At 44.0% G+C, this 13,843-nt stretch overlaps 1 protein-coding gene across 6 annotated transcripts in view; it reads right to left on the reverse strand.

The window, feature by feature from the left end:
- LOC118511876 (sodium- and chloride-dependent neutral and basic amino acid transporter B(0+)) overlaps nucleotides 1-13,843 on the reverse strand; it is a 55,249-nt gene that overhangs the window by 11,308 nt on the left and 30,098 nt on the right. The window contains exon 1 of one of the 6 annotated variants that reach the window (XM_036055499.1): nucleotides 1,099-1,607. The exons of the other annotated variants lie outside the window; for them this stretch is intronic. The gene's annotated coding sequence lies outside the window, so the exon portion shown is untranslated. Of the gene's footprint in view, nucleotides 1-1,098; nucleotides 1,608-13,843 lie in introns of those variants that run through there. 6 annotated transcript variants of the gene reach the window in all.

The raw sequence follows: 13,843 nt of genomic DNA on the forward strand, positions 1-13,843 counted from the left end.
CAACACCATGGGAACAACCGTGCAAAACAACAGCACTCATCATTGTAAGTTGGGTTTGCGATTAATAGGAGGATGAAATGGTTTGAACTAAAACCTCCGCCCGAAACGAAAGTCTCGATAGCCCCGGGTTGAGCGGGGCGCGAGTTTCACAAGAAGATGAAGCCTCCGGCCAAAGCGTTATGGTCAACCGGGAAGAATCGATGAGAATCGCTCCAGTTTCTTCCAGCTATGGTCCAGCGGTGAAGCTGCGAAGGCACCGTTTTTCTCGCCTTTATTACATTGCCAGTAATTTTTCCTTTCGAAAGGCGCAATAAGCTGGCATAATTGAGACAAGATCTTATCAAATAAGTGCTCTTCAAATCATGATGCCTCGACCGGCAGGGGCAAAATTGATGGCTTCTCGCGGCGAGAGAGTTCCGACAAGAATCTGCAAATTGTGAGATTGTGTTTTCTACTTTTAAGTGTACTAACAGTGGACATAAGGACTTGATCAAATTTCCTACAAAGCACATTGCGCAATAAACATAACCCTAATGCCAAACTTATCCAAAGTAACAACCTTTTACAGGATTAATTGCTGCCATAAGTTAGTATGGCGCGCACCCGATCGCTACCGGATCCGAAAGTGATCAGCTTCCGAGCCACAGCAAATTAATTACCCTCCGCCACAGGTATATGGCGCCTCATAACGATCTACTCTCGGTACCAGGGATGATGGCTCATTACGGGGTTTTTGCACGAAATTTCAAACATCAAACATCGGCCCACGGAACCCTCCCTTGGACGTGGACGCGGATAGATCAGCAAGCACACGTCAGCTTTAATTATGTGGCGCTTTTGGCAAGGCCGCTTTCGTTCGATGGGTGCTTTCTTTTTGCTGCTGCTCGGCGTGATTTGTGGCGTGAGTGGTGGCCGGTGGGACAAGATCCTCTGTCGGTATGGTTAACATAACCGCAACAATAATAGGTTTTTTTGTTGCTGCTTTGTTTCACTTTTAAACCCCGTACTGGAATGGAGTTGGAGTTGAGGGATACATCGATTAAGGGGTAGAAAATCTCCCAATATTAACTCATGCCGACTCGATCGATATACACATACACTATCACTGCTTCACAGACACACACACATACACACACCGATGGAGTGAAGGTAAAATGCACTTGCTGCACTTTCTGCACCCGTCGTCGATCGATCGTCAACAATCGTGTCGCGCTCAAGGATCGAATATGACCTTTACACATTCGTTGGCATTTTTCTTCCTCAGCACTAGCTCAGCACACCTTCCTTACGGTAATTGCAATCAAGATTCGCCAGGACACCAACAAAACCAACTGTCGGGCTATTCTACTGCACTTGTTTCACTGCCCGGCCAATCGCATGGCAAGGCAGAATATGGAAGGCAAAAATTTCCAAAAACCTTGGACCACTTTTTTGGACACTTTATTTATTCAACTTTTCAGCGACCTTCTTTGAGGGAGCTGGTGGTCACTTTTGCTTTTGGGTTCGTTCCATCTCATTGGCACACGGCACACGCGGTCACCATCGCAGTTCGATTGCCGAAAAGCACGACGCAGCGGACAACGCAGCACGAACGATGCTGCACCATCCGTATCCGAGAGAAAACTGAAGCGAAGGCTCGCCCGCCCGGCTCGCACAGCCGCTCCGGTGTGCCGGTCACGGAGTGCGGCGCACGCCAAGAAACACGAGAAGGCTAACAGGCCTTTCCACTTCCACCGGTGCCAACCGTGGCTGGGGTTTACCTGAAAGCGCTCTTAGTGTAGCGTAGTGAGGAGAAAAAAGCCAGCCAGCACAACACGAAAGAATATTCACCAGTCTGGTTGCAACAAGGCAGACCGCCGGCCACCGCGCTGTTTTCCAATGCACTTTGGAGTTTCGGTTGTGTGTGAGAATGCAATTACTGTTTCGCTCACGAGCCCAGTACGAGAGCGCGAGAGTGGCGGGTGATGATAGGCAAAGCTCAGCAGTTTTTTTTTTTGAATATCTCCCAGAGCAACAGTTGCTAAGCAGTCGTGGATGATTGTGCTTGGACTGCACGGTGCATCTAGAAGCGAATGGTGAAAGAAGGAAGCATCTCCACCGAGCTGGGGTTGACTTTCACGCCCGATGACACACGCACTTTGGCGATCGACCTGTCACTACAGGCTGACTGGGTACAAGAACAGGCAGGCAGACCCCAAACCAACTCCAACGAAAGGCATCGGGCCGCGAAACGGGGTTTAACATACAAACGACGATCACGTTGACAGATCGTCGCACGGCAACGTCACCTCACAAGGGCCGAACCCTGGGTTTGGTTGGAAAGGCTTGCCGAAAGAATATGACAAGCACGGAGAAAAGTGGCTAGCAAATCAAACAACAAAGCGTTGGAAAGGGAAATCATCAACAACAGCAACAGGCGCAAAAACCCATTTCCCAGCACAAGTGGGTCAGGTTTGGATGCGTATAAACGCTGTTTCTGTGTTTGTGTTTTTTTCTTTTTCTTCTTCATACTCTCGCTCCCCTTCGGCTTGGAATTGATACAGAATGTGTGTGTGTGTGTACGCGCACGCCGCACAACATGATTTCGCAAGCTTCCGGCCGCATTTGGCTGGTGTGCTGGATGGATTTACCACAATTACTAAGGTGTTTATGTTTGTGAGGGGTGGCGCCGGCATGGCTCACCTTCCCCAAACCACCCCTCTCCCCCCATTCCACGATATGTAAGGGGTGTGGTGCACCTGAATGATTTAATTCTATTTCCCTTTTACGCTGCGATTTGCCTAATTGTAAATGAATGGGTTAATGAGACAGAGAAAAAAAAGCTGAAGCATTAATTTGCAATGAGGCAAAGTATGAGTAAGATAGTGCGTAAGTGGTTCGTATAATATGGTTTACATTGTTTGTTTTAGAAATGGATATATAAATGAGTGATAGAGTAATTAAATTTCAATCATTTTTTGCGTATTACTCGCGTGTAAAAACAATACGGCATCAGTCCGTAATACTTAATAAATAAATTCGCGTGTAAAATTAGCATCATCACTATTTTAACATACAGCAGTTAATAATAAAACAGAAATTTATTTCCCCCTATTAAAGCTTACAGCTATCGATGATGATGATTATGGTAATGATTTTTTTAAATCTCCCTAAAACAAGGGTAAAAATATTCACATCCCTACTAACTTTCAAACTATTTCCAAGCAACAAAATTCCCTAACGTACCTACCGTTGCAACCCACTACCTAACAGAATAACAATAGCGCGCATCAAAAGTCCACCTGAAGTATCCCATTTCAGCGCCACCAGCCGTGGGCAGAAGACGTGGACGGGCGATTCCTCCGACACACACTTCTCTCTACAACTCCCCCCCTCTCTATCCTCTATCGGCCACCCACACGTGTTTCATTGAGTGTCGGTGTGCATTCATTCTGCCGGACCGTAATCCAACACCAGGGCCCAGAAGAAACAAGCTTTAAAAAGCTTTCTGCTTCGATACATTCGCGCGAACCAGCAGCAAGACCCGTGCCGGTGCGTGCGTGTTTGTGGATATTGCCCGATTCGATTGCCGATTGCTTCTCGTGCGGGTGTGTGCAAATGGACTGACTGGATGCAACGTGTCCCAATAGACGACGAAGGGGGGTGGGTGCTCGTGCGAATGGGCATCCCAACCGCAATTAGCGATGCGTTGTTGGTTAATCGTAAATGCATCCACCAGTCACTGTGCACAGTTATTGGTCGGCCAGAACAACATTCTGGGTCGGTGTCCAAAGAATTGCTGAAGCTCTGTAGGAAAGCTCGAAGGCGTTTGGAAGTTGAAAGCTAACGAAACTAAAGCGAATGATGTGCACCTCGAACTATGGGTTAGCTGTAATGGTTGTTAGATGCTAATTGAAACAAAGCCTGAGAGATGAGATGCGTTAAAACAGATGTGTTACATATGGCACATTACCACAAATGCTCAGAAAAGATATTCATTTCTAAGAATGATTTTTCTTGGACAGACCAAGTAACGTTTGGCTATAATAATTTAAAGGTTGGGTTTGAAGCTGATTTACGATTGGGATATTGGCGTTGGAAGTCGCAAACATTTATTCAGACTGCGTCCAATAGTCTTTCAAACTATCATCTCTCAACAGATCTTCCACGAAATAAATAAATCCTCCTATTAGGTAAGAAAAATGACACCTTCTTAACATGGGACAGAACTAATGCTGGGTCAAGTAGCTGTTTTAGAGAGGAAAAGAGAACTAATAATCTCTGACGTTTTTTAGTTGAGGTCTCAGGGAAGTTTTACTCACAGAGCTACTTCTTGAAGGAAGAACTACCTGGCGAAGATGAAGCTAGTTTAGAAATAACTTCCTTGACTTTGGAAAGGCAGAGCTACCTACCAAGGGCCGAAGTTCAAGTAAATAGCTTCAGAAAGCTAGTAAGGAACTTTTAAATCATCCGCAGAGCCATCCATTTATGTTGTTAAGGCCTCAAGGCAGCTTTTGAGGACAATACCCAGCATAATCCAGGAATGATTGGATTTCGATCCATTAAAATTAATATATGGAATCGCTACATTATCTGACTCAAAAAAATGACTCGTTCTGGTGAGCCCTTGTATTCGTTGGCGTACCTATCTTAACCAACTTTAAGATAGCTTTGATATGCTTAAAGGGATATGCCTTGTAGTCCGTTGAAATTTGGAATCAACTGACAAATAATATCCTAGATTAGACTACAAATCTTCATGCTATTCAGGGAAAAACTAAATCTACGAGTTCCCGATCGAAATATGGGATACAATATCTGGAGATTGTAGTGTCAAATTGGAATGCGAAAAATATTAGTTCGTCATAATTTATCTGATTGAATTGATGGAAGTCTTGGAGGAAGATATCGAAAATAATAATAATAACAGAATGGGCAAGATAACTAAAGGCTCTTTACTTTTTATAATCAGTTAAGCATATTCTTTAGCTTCTTTTGGGTTCAATTTATAATTCCCAATGGTGGAAAGTTAATAGAGTTGAACTTTATTTACCTAATAAGAACGAGCAGTTACTTGTTCTGCAATCGAGACCTATACTAATTCTACAGTGTCACATGCTGCCATAAAGCTCGAGCTTCTTGTGTCATAAAACATCGAACACCGGGGGATATAATACTTTCTTCACACCGGTCAAATTATATCATCAGCAAGCAAGCAAGCATCACCATTCCTCACCGGTGTTGATTTTTGTCAAACGCATTCCGAAACACCGTCGAACGCGCGCTGTGTGTCGTAACATCACTTCCTGCTTTGTATAGCGTTTGGAAGGTTTGAAGTGCGCCACACCGATCCAAACCATCGCACAGGAAACAGCGAATGCTCTGTGGCCTTGCCGTATGGACAGACAAACAGTACGAGACAGAGAGAGAGAGAGAAACAAAACGGATTAAGTTAACAAAAAACAATCAATCGAATCTTTCGTAAACCTTTAGGGTTAGGATATTGGACAACTTTCTCCCGAAATGTTTCGTGCGTCGTTGTCCTCGCCGACGTATTTTTGGGGAGGATGTAGAAATTTGTATAATCTATCCATTAGAGCTACGACGCGATGCGGCCGTACAGCGAGCCAAATAAGGGGGAAGTTTAAAGGCAAATGAGACTTCCCCGGGCGTCTAGCTGCGGGGTGTCGGTGAAGGACACAACCTTCCATTCCCGGTTGAAAAAGCGCTATCGCCCATGCCCCTGCCCGAACCACCATCATCGTCATCAACTTCTTGCGTGTGTCCCGAATCCCACGATTAGTGCTGGCTTTTATTGGTTTATGAGATGCATTTTCACTGTTTACCGACTGCAGCCGCCGTGATCAGTGGACGGAGACGGTGGAAAAAAGGGGTCGTTCAATGTTGCGCGGGTTCACCTGCTCAACTGCTCAGGCGTGACTTATTGCACTGTCTGGTACATAGCCCTCGCTGGAGCCTTCTCTGGAGCGAGCAGCGCATAGACCAGATTTCACTACATTATGCGGTTCATCCTTCATGGGCGACAAACTCCCACGTCCCCAACAGGCCATGGGGTGCTTTCCTTCCGAACCGAACCACCATATTAAATTCTATCTGCCCATCTGTGGAGCTCCCATTCGTTCGACGCTGTGTACGCTCGCTACGTAAAGTAATTCAATTAGCTTTTGAGCTGTCTAAGGGTGACAATGTGCGGTGCAGCTGTGCCACCACACGATATGAATTGTGGTGGTCGTGGTGGTGGTTGAGATGCATTTTTGAATTTAAATTCTATTCAACGAAATGCAAATACCCGGCATGGCTTGCATGTGGTACGGAGGGAGGCAGCAGCTTTTGTTTAACCTACAAATTGGGAAAATCAACCTATCGCGCTATCTACTGCACACTGTAGGGAAAGATCTTCCGCCTGTTAGTGTGTCGTGACACCTTCAATTTCTACTGCCTCCCCTCCACGTGCTCGCGTGCGAATGCGATGAAGATCGAGGTGAAAATGAAACATTATTGTAACCAAAACTCGCCTGTTCGTTACAAACAGCCGGCCAGGAGAAACTGGCCCGGGTTCCCGGGTGGGAAGGAACCTTGCTAGCTTGAAGAGGAAAAGTGAAGCTTTAATTTAATTTAGAAAACGCTACCACCATTTTTTAACCACTTTTCGAACAATCGACAGTGAAATTATTGTTCCCCCAGTCGACGAGACCCATCCAGCTCATCTGCTCTCATCTGTGGAGCTGCATGTTGATAATGGATGGAGCGTAAAAATTGGGCAAAACGTTGGGCCCAAAGGAAAGCAAAAGTCCGTACCGATTGAGCTGCCCATTGGAGCATAGTATTTGTTGTGATCGGTTTGCAATCCTTCCACGCACCTCGGTTGGAAGCGTTGGAGGCTCTAGCGTGTTTGGCAATGTTGTTTTTTTTTAGCCAACCACTTTTGGGCAATGCAGTTTGGTGCAACGAGACAGAGAAAACCGAACCGAACCGAGGCGAATGGTTTGTACAAATTCGGAGGCACACACACACACACATTGGGTCACACCGGTCCAAAATCGCTTCACTTTGCGACGCTACAGTCGGTGCAAGTGGTCCGATACACCGATTAACCGTGTCTGACGGACTGTCGGTGTAGCCCACCTAATGTCGGGATTACAAAGCTTGATCGCAAACACGCATTTGGCCCGCAGGTCGACGCAATGCGCCCATGGAAAAGAACTAAACCATCACACCTGATTTTATGCTGTTGATTTTTTAAAAGGGCATTTGTTGGGAATAATACACCACCATGATACATATGAAACATTTCTTAAGATACCGAAAACGGGGGGCTCATTATATAAGCATTAGAGCAGAGATGGGCACACAGAAGAAGAAGCGCATTGGACGAGCAGATAAATCTTTGAGTTTGGTTGGATTTGGTAACGCATTTGGGGATGTCACGTCGCCACGTAACGGGCGATTTGCATATTCGGTAAAAGTTTTTGTGTGGCAAAGTAGATTTAGATGTAAAATGTAAAGTGTCAAATGAAATATACTGGAAGTAATACCCTGATTGAAAGCGCTTTCTCCAGTGGCACCAATATTTTTTCCTGTAACTTTAAAGCTACCTAAGAATTTGATCTCTTAAAAATTTAATTTTCTTTTAATTTATGAAAATTGCCGGACTATTTTCGTTGGGTTTTAACTTTTTTTAAGTAATAATTTTTCCAAGTCTGTTTTTTTTTCAAGTTGCTTATATTGCAATAAGTTTAATCACAAAAATTAACACCTGTTCACAAATGATGGTGCACGTTTAACCATATTTTTCTATCAAAATCATCCCAGGCTCCGATTTCTATCATCATCATCCTCCGAGCTCATAACAACTAATATTATAAATTTAGTGACGCAATTTTCTGTATTAATTAATTTTTTAAATGTTTTAGTAAATGTTATTAATTACACTGGCCAGAACAACTTACCAATTGAATGACGAATATAGCATTTCATGAAAATAGTTTGAACAGCTGAGTTTATCGTAAAGAAATGTGGCTTATTTGGAGGGGATTTTTCCATAATGCTATAAATTAGCTCTAGTGCGATTAAGTTGGATTTTTTTTTAATAATTCTGGCCCTATAATGTTTGTATTTGTGCGTCAAACAAGTTCTTAAAGTTAGCTCCACTAATTTGAATTAAGAATTGTCTGTATCTTGATCATCTTTGTGGAAGAATTTTAGGTCGTAATACCGAATTTTATGTTTTTCTGCATAACATGGCATGTCTGGCTTACTGCACTTAATGATATCATGTAGCTGGAGAGTCAATCTTCACGACGGGGGAAACGTTCAGATGGGATTGGAACACCGCTCCTGCCGGTTGAAGACTGGCACCGTTGTCACCTCTAGCACTGGGCCGCCCCGGTTATATTAAAATAATTTTCAAGTTTTTTAGTTTGCATATGGCGAGTCTATGATCGATTTATGATCTGGATGCACTTTATGTTTCTAAATATATTCCAAGACAGCTTCAAAGTAAATTGCTTGCAAGAAGTGGACCAATAAGTGCGGTGATTCTATCAAAATATAACAAATGTCATTCACATTCTATTATTTCTTTCGATTAACTAACATTAATGTTTTCCGGAACTCTTTCGGAGCGGATTTGCCCTTTACAAAACTACAAAGTTTGGCGATATCAATCTAACTCCCCTGTCGGTCGCTCTTACCCAACACTTTGTGATCTCATTAAATGTGCTCGAATGTAAATCATCAACCATTTTGTACGAAGAAAAATCGTTATCGTTTTCCCTAATGATTGTAATTTGAAGAATCCAGTTAAAATCCCTCACCGAAAACGTAGCGAATGCAGCGGCGGCGTTGGAAACTGCCCGAAGCAGTAAACAAAAAAAAATCAGCTTCTTCTATCCGCAAAGCTTCGGATGCCCATTAAATCGTAATTATCCTGTGTGGTGCTGCCGCTGTGCTGATTCTGTTTTTGTTTTCTTTTCCTATCTCGCTCTCTCTTTGGTTGGGGCGTGAAAACCGATGGTACGATAATGAAGCGACCGTAACTAGAATCATTAAAAAACTAGTAGAACATATCCCGAGGCACTGAGCAGACTCGACTGAATCTCGCCCAAGAATGTGTCTGAGCCGGTCCTTTTTTTCGTCCCGTGCTGGAGCAGATAGATAGTAAAACTGGTTGTGGGTTGAAATTACATTGACCCATTTAGTCTGGGTGGTGTATTCATTTTTCTCGCCCGATTCGTCTTCCGATGCTGAGAACCGAGTGGTAGCAAATTTCTTACTCCGTACTACCTATCAACCAACCAAACGAGTGAAATGCGATGCAAAGCCAGCCAGTACTATTAAAATGATCACACACATCGAAGAAAAGTCGGGCCAGATGAAAATTCTCACAGGAAAAAGAGTAGCGATCGTCGGGCAAAAGGAAATATGGTTTCCTTTTTCGCTTGCAGTTTTGATGCTTCCGTGTCAGATAGCAAGTATTTATGCTTGAGATTAAGGCATGAAAGTTTTTACTGTACCGTGCAGCCGGTAAAGGTCGTGCGGGCCAAAGGCAGTAGCGTGTCAATTGTAAATTTGTTTAAAGTGCTTTTTACTTCCGATGGCAAGCTTTTGAAATATGATTTGTTATGGTGCTCATTAGCAACACCAAGCCACTTTTGATATGATAATTTAATTTATTATAATGTAGGTTACTAAAAAATAGTATCATACAACAGATTTTGAACAAATCAATAACTGTGCAATAGATTATTATTTATATTTATAATTAAAGTATGACGGCTAGACGCCGTATAGTTGTGCAAAATATTAGAAAAGAAAAAAAAAAAATTTAAAACTGGTAAAAAAAAACGTTTCAAATAAAATAAATTTAGTCTAAGTCAAATCTACAGCCTACACTACTGCCATCTGATTGTCAAAATTTGAAACAAATGAAACGTGTTTCATATATTGCATACCCTTAGGCGCAAACCATCCAACATTGCAATGCTTCAAGTGCATTGTAGGCAGATTGCATACTTTAGGCGCATATTCCCGACACACGGTTGAAAGTATTTGCATGACATGAACATATTTAACTTACAATATTCATCTTATGAACAGTTATTTCTTAAATAAAAATCTTTTTGGCTATTATGGGCTGCATAAGACATTTTTAAATCATGAAAAAACTTTTTTGAAAGACATTTAAAATCCGTTTCCAATTAATTTCTCTTTCAATGGCCAATCCATGCAATCCATTCTTTCCAAGTTTTATGTAGCATAGGTTTGTATATTCTAAAAAATCCAGAATAGATGCTGTACCAAGTTCCAACAGTTCGGTGTTTACGTGTAACATTTCTTTAAATTTTCAGGTCCAATGTTATCTGCATTTTGTAACAGATGTGGATATTTACATGAAATCAGATTCATTAAACACGTCCATTGATATATTGGACACAGTGCTCCCAATACGCTTGAGGTTTTCCTTGCTCAAACAAATATAAACACGCATGCTTAAGCTTTGTTTTGGTGTCCTGTTTTGTTTTGATTTCGGCGATTCGCGACGCCTCGTTCCGTCGTCCGTCCGTTTGGTAGGCCAACACAAAATAACCCATTAAAAACGGTGGTCACCAGCGCGTATTACGTGCGGTGCGGGGTTTCTCGGAACGGGCACCAAAAATTCCAGTTTTCCAACCGGACGTTCGTGACGTAACGAAGCGTAGCTCGACCCGGTGACTTGCGTCGAAAGGAGACACCGCGAGAGGATTCATCTTTGCCTTGGCGCATGAATGAACTCATGCTTTTGTCTTGGAAGTGTTAAACCCGTGCGGCTGGGATCGTGACTTTGAGAAGATGGCTGATCGTCGCTTCTCCTCAACGCCGAGCTTCGTCGTCGTCGTCGAAACATGATAAATCATCATTCGTCCGAACGACCCTTAAATGACCCGGTGTGTGGCGTCTCAAGCTACGGAGTGACGTCATGTTTCAGGAAGCAGGTCGATACTTTGGTCCTGCCTGTTGCTTCAAACTGGTGTGTTTCTAATTGCGTTGATTTGTAACTTTTTCATGACATCATGAGTCTTTTTTATGTGAGGTCCTATACACACACACATAAAGCTGGCAGTAATAGCATCAACCAACCGGCAGCTAGCCTCTTCGTTTGATCGTGATCAAAGACGAATGCTTTATCACTTGCACAAATGCAAATAAACTTAATTGCGTTGTTTCGGCAGCGTTCGCGAAGGGTCGGTCGGTCTCAGGAACCATATCACGGCAGAGACACCACCGTTGGTCCGTTGGGGTTCGGTCTGTGTGTGTGGTTTGCTCGCAAAAGGCAACAAACAGCACGTAAAAGCCATAAGTAATTACCTAATTGAAAATAAACCAGACCCAGGCCCAGGTAATCACCGGCGACGGTAGTTAGCAGCGGTACGAGTAATGAGCAACACCAAAACAGTGGACGAGGTTGTCCTAATGGAATTGGTCGTATTCGCAGAAAAACTTCAACATTAACCTTATCGAACGGTATTTTGCATTTGAATCACTGTGATTTGAACATGGGTAGGATGTTTTCTCCCTAATTTCTGTGTGCTGTTCTGTGGAAACAAGCGCAGCGCCACAAACTCCGATTGGTTTCCAGTTCAATGCCAACGCTGTACATTTATCAGAACAGAGTACAGTAATGAAATGCAGGTACATCCCAACCCGAGAGGACAGCATCCTGGAAATAATCCTCACCGGCAGCCTCGATGACGCCCACTTGGGGCTCTTCTTTATCGGGGTGGAAGGATTCTCGCTCACCCAGTGTCAAGCAATATACCTGGAATCCTGTCTCAATCAAGCGTTGTGCAGAACCGTATCCCAATCCCATTATTAATTGCTTTATCGCGGAAAAACAAAATTTTTCTCACAACGTGAAGCGTGGGCTTTGCCTATCCTTGTGGGGTGACGCTAAGCATCAGAAGGGAATGGATGTTTAGACGAGGATTTGCGTTCGACAGAAAGTTTCTTTTTCTATATCTCGATCTGGAGTATGTCTCGCTCCGGAGCTGGAGATTTCGTGTTTCGAATAGCTAGACAACCTGTCCTCATTTTCGTTGGTGGGTGGTGGTTATTGATCCTTGGTTTATTTTTTATTCGCTTAAAAATAACCTGCGATGATATGCTGCTGCTGCTACGGACGATGGCACCAGCATCCGGACCAGATATCAGTTGGATGATGCCGGCAGGGGCGGATGGCACCAACAACCAGCAGGACGAAACCAACAAAGAATTGGCTAGACATGGTGGAAAGTATTTTTGAAATCGTTCCAACAAAGTCTCAAAAACATGGTGCACAGGAATGGAAAAAGGATATCATCAATCAATGCGCAACCTTTAGTTTGGCTCTGTACTGGAAAATGCCACCACAAAAAAACCAGTCGAGGGGATTAGTATTCTATAGACTTTATTTTTATGATAAATAAAACAGCGAACAAAATACTGCTTCTGATAGAAATCATGAGTCTGCGTTTTTCTCAACAATCATAATCTGGAAAAAGGTGTCCCGTTCCATCGTTATTTGTGAAATGTCACATCGATTACACATCACGTCCGAATAAACCAATTCAGTGGCCGCCGTACCACCAATCACGCCGACGAGCTGACGAGCTTTGTCGTATGTGCGGGTCATCTCATCTGGAACAAACCCACGAGCAAGACCAAACACACGGCACATGCACATGACGCTCGCATCAGGAAACAAGGTTTGTCCAATTTTGCCATCAATCAAACTAGAGCAAATCATAACCGATAGCTGCTGCTACCGCGTTGTGGCTTTCTAGCGAATGCAAATGTGGCCGGGCGCGCAATAGCCAGGCCCGAGCCTTACCTCCCCAACAACAACAAAAAAAGCCATAGAAAGTGAGGAAATGTGGTGAGAAAAACTGCTAAACCAGCGTGTGGGCTCATATTTCCTCCGGCCTGACGCCTCCACCACCGCCGCCCATTTGACACCCGGCCGGCCGAGGAAGAAAACGAGGATAATGAAAACAAACTGTGCCGGCCGCCCCCAGGCAAGGGTGGCACCGAAACCGAATGAAACAATTCAAAGCGCGTAGCGGCAGCAGCCAGCCAGAAGCAGCATATCTCGTTGCCTCATAAGCATACGCGGCGAAACTGAGATGACCAACAGAGGCTGGGGTAAATAGTGTGGAGCTCAATGAAACCGAGAGAGCAGCCCATAGGCAACACACGATCAGCCAGCCAGCCCGGCGGCAGCCAGCCACTTGAAAGCGGTTCTTATGTTTAGTTTTTGCCTTACTTCCAATTGGTGTAATGTACACGCTCGCGGAACGATATGCGTAAGAGCGGAGTAATAACTGACGTGGTGGAATGGGATTTCAAAAAAAAAACAACGCCTCACAGAAGGAAAGTGAAGCCCACGCATGCTACCAGTACAATTGAGAAATGAGGTATGGATGCATCCAAATCATCATCGTCGTTGAGCACAATCGAACAACACTCACTCACTCACGGCTCGCTCCTGTCAAACAGGGACGGCCCCCATATCGTGCTTCTAATAAGCACGCCGCAGCATGTCGACAGTACCAAGAGACGATCGCGAACCGGCCACAGTTGGCAATCATTCCATGCTGTAATGGATGCGGTGATATCGGCATCGTTCGAAGCTGGCCAAATAATTGAAACCAATAATCTTGACGCAAGAAAGTCCCATCACACGCTAATGGCACCACTCCGAGGCTGTAATCAATGCAAGCGTCCACCACATGCATCCATCACCCGTGGTTCCAAATTTTCTCACCCACTCTGGCAGTGCCACTTTTTCTCCTGGCACTGAAATGCATGACGTACATTTGAGTACGCA

Source organism: Anopheles stephensi, chromosome 3 (assembly GCF_013141755.1).
Source record: "Anopheles stephensi strain Indian chromosome 3, UCI_ANSTEP_V1.0, whole genome shotgun sequence".
NCBI lineage: Eukaryota > Metazoa > Arthropoda > Insecta > Diptera > Culicidae > Anopheles > Anopheles stephensi.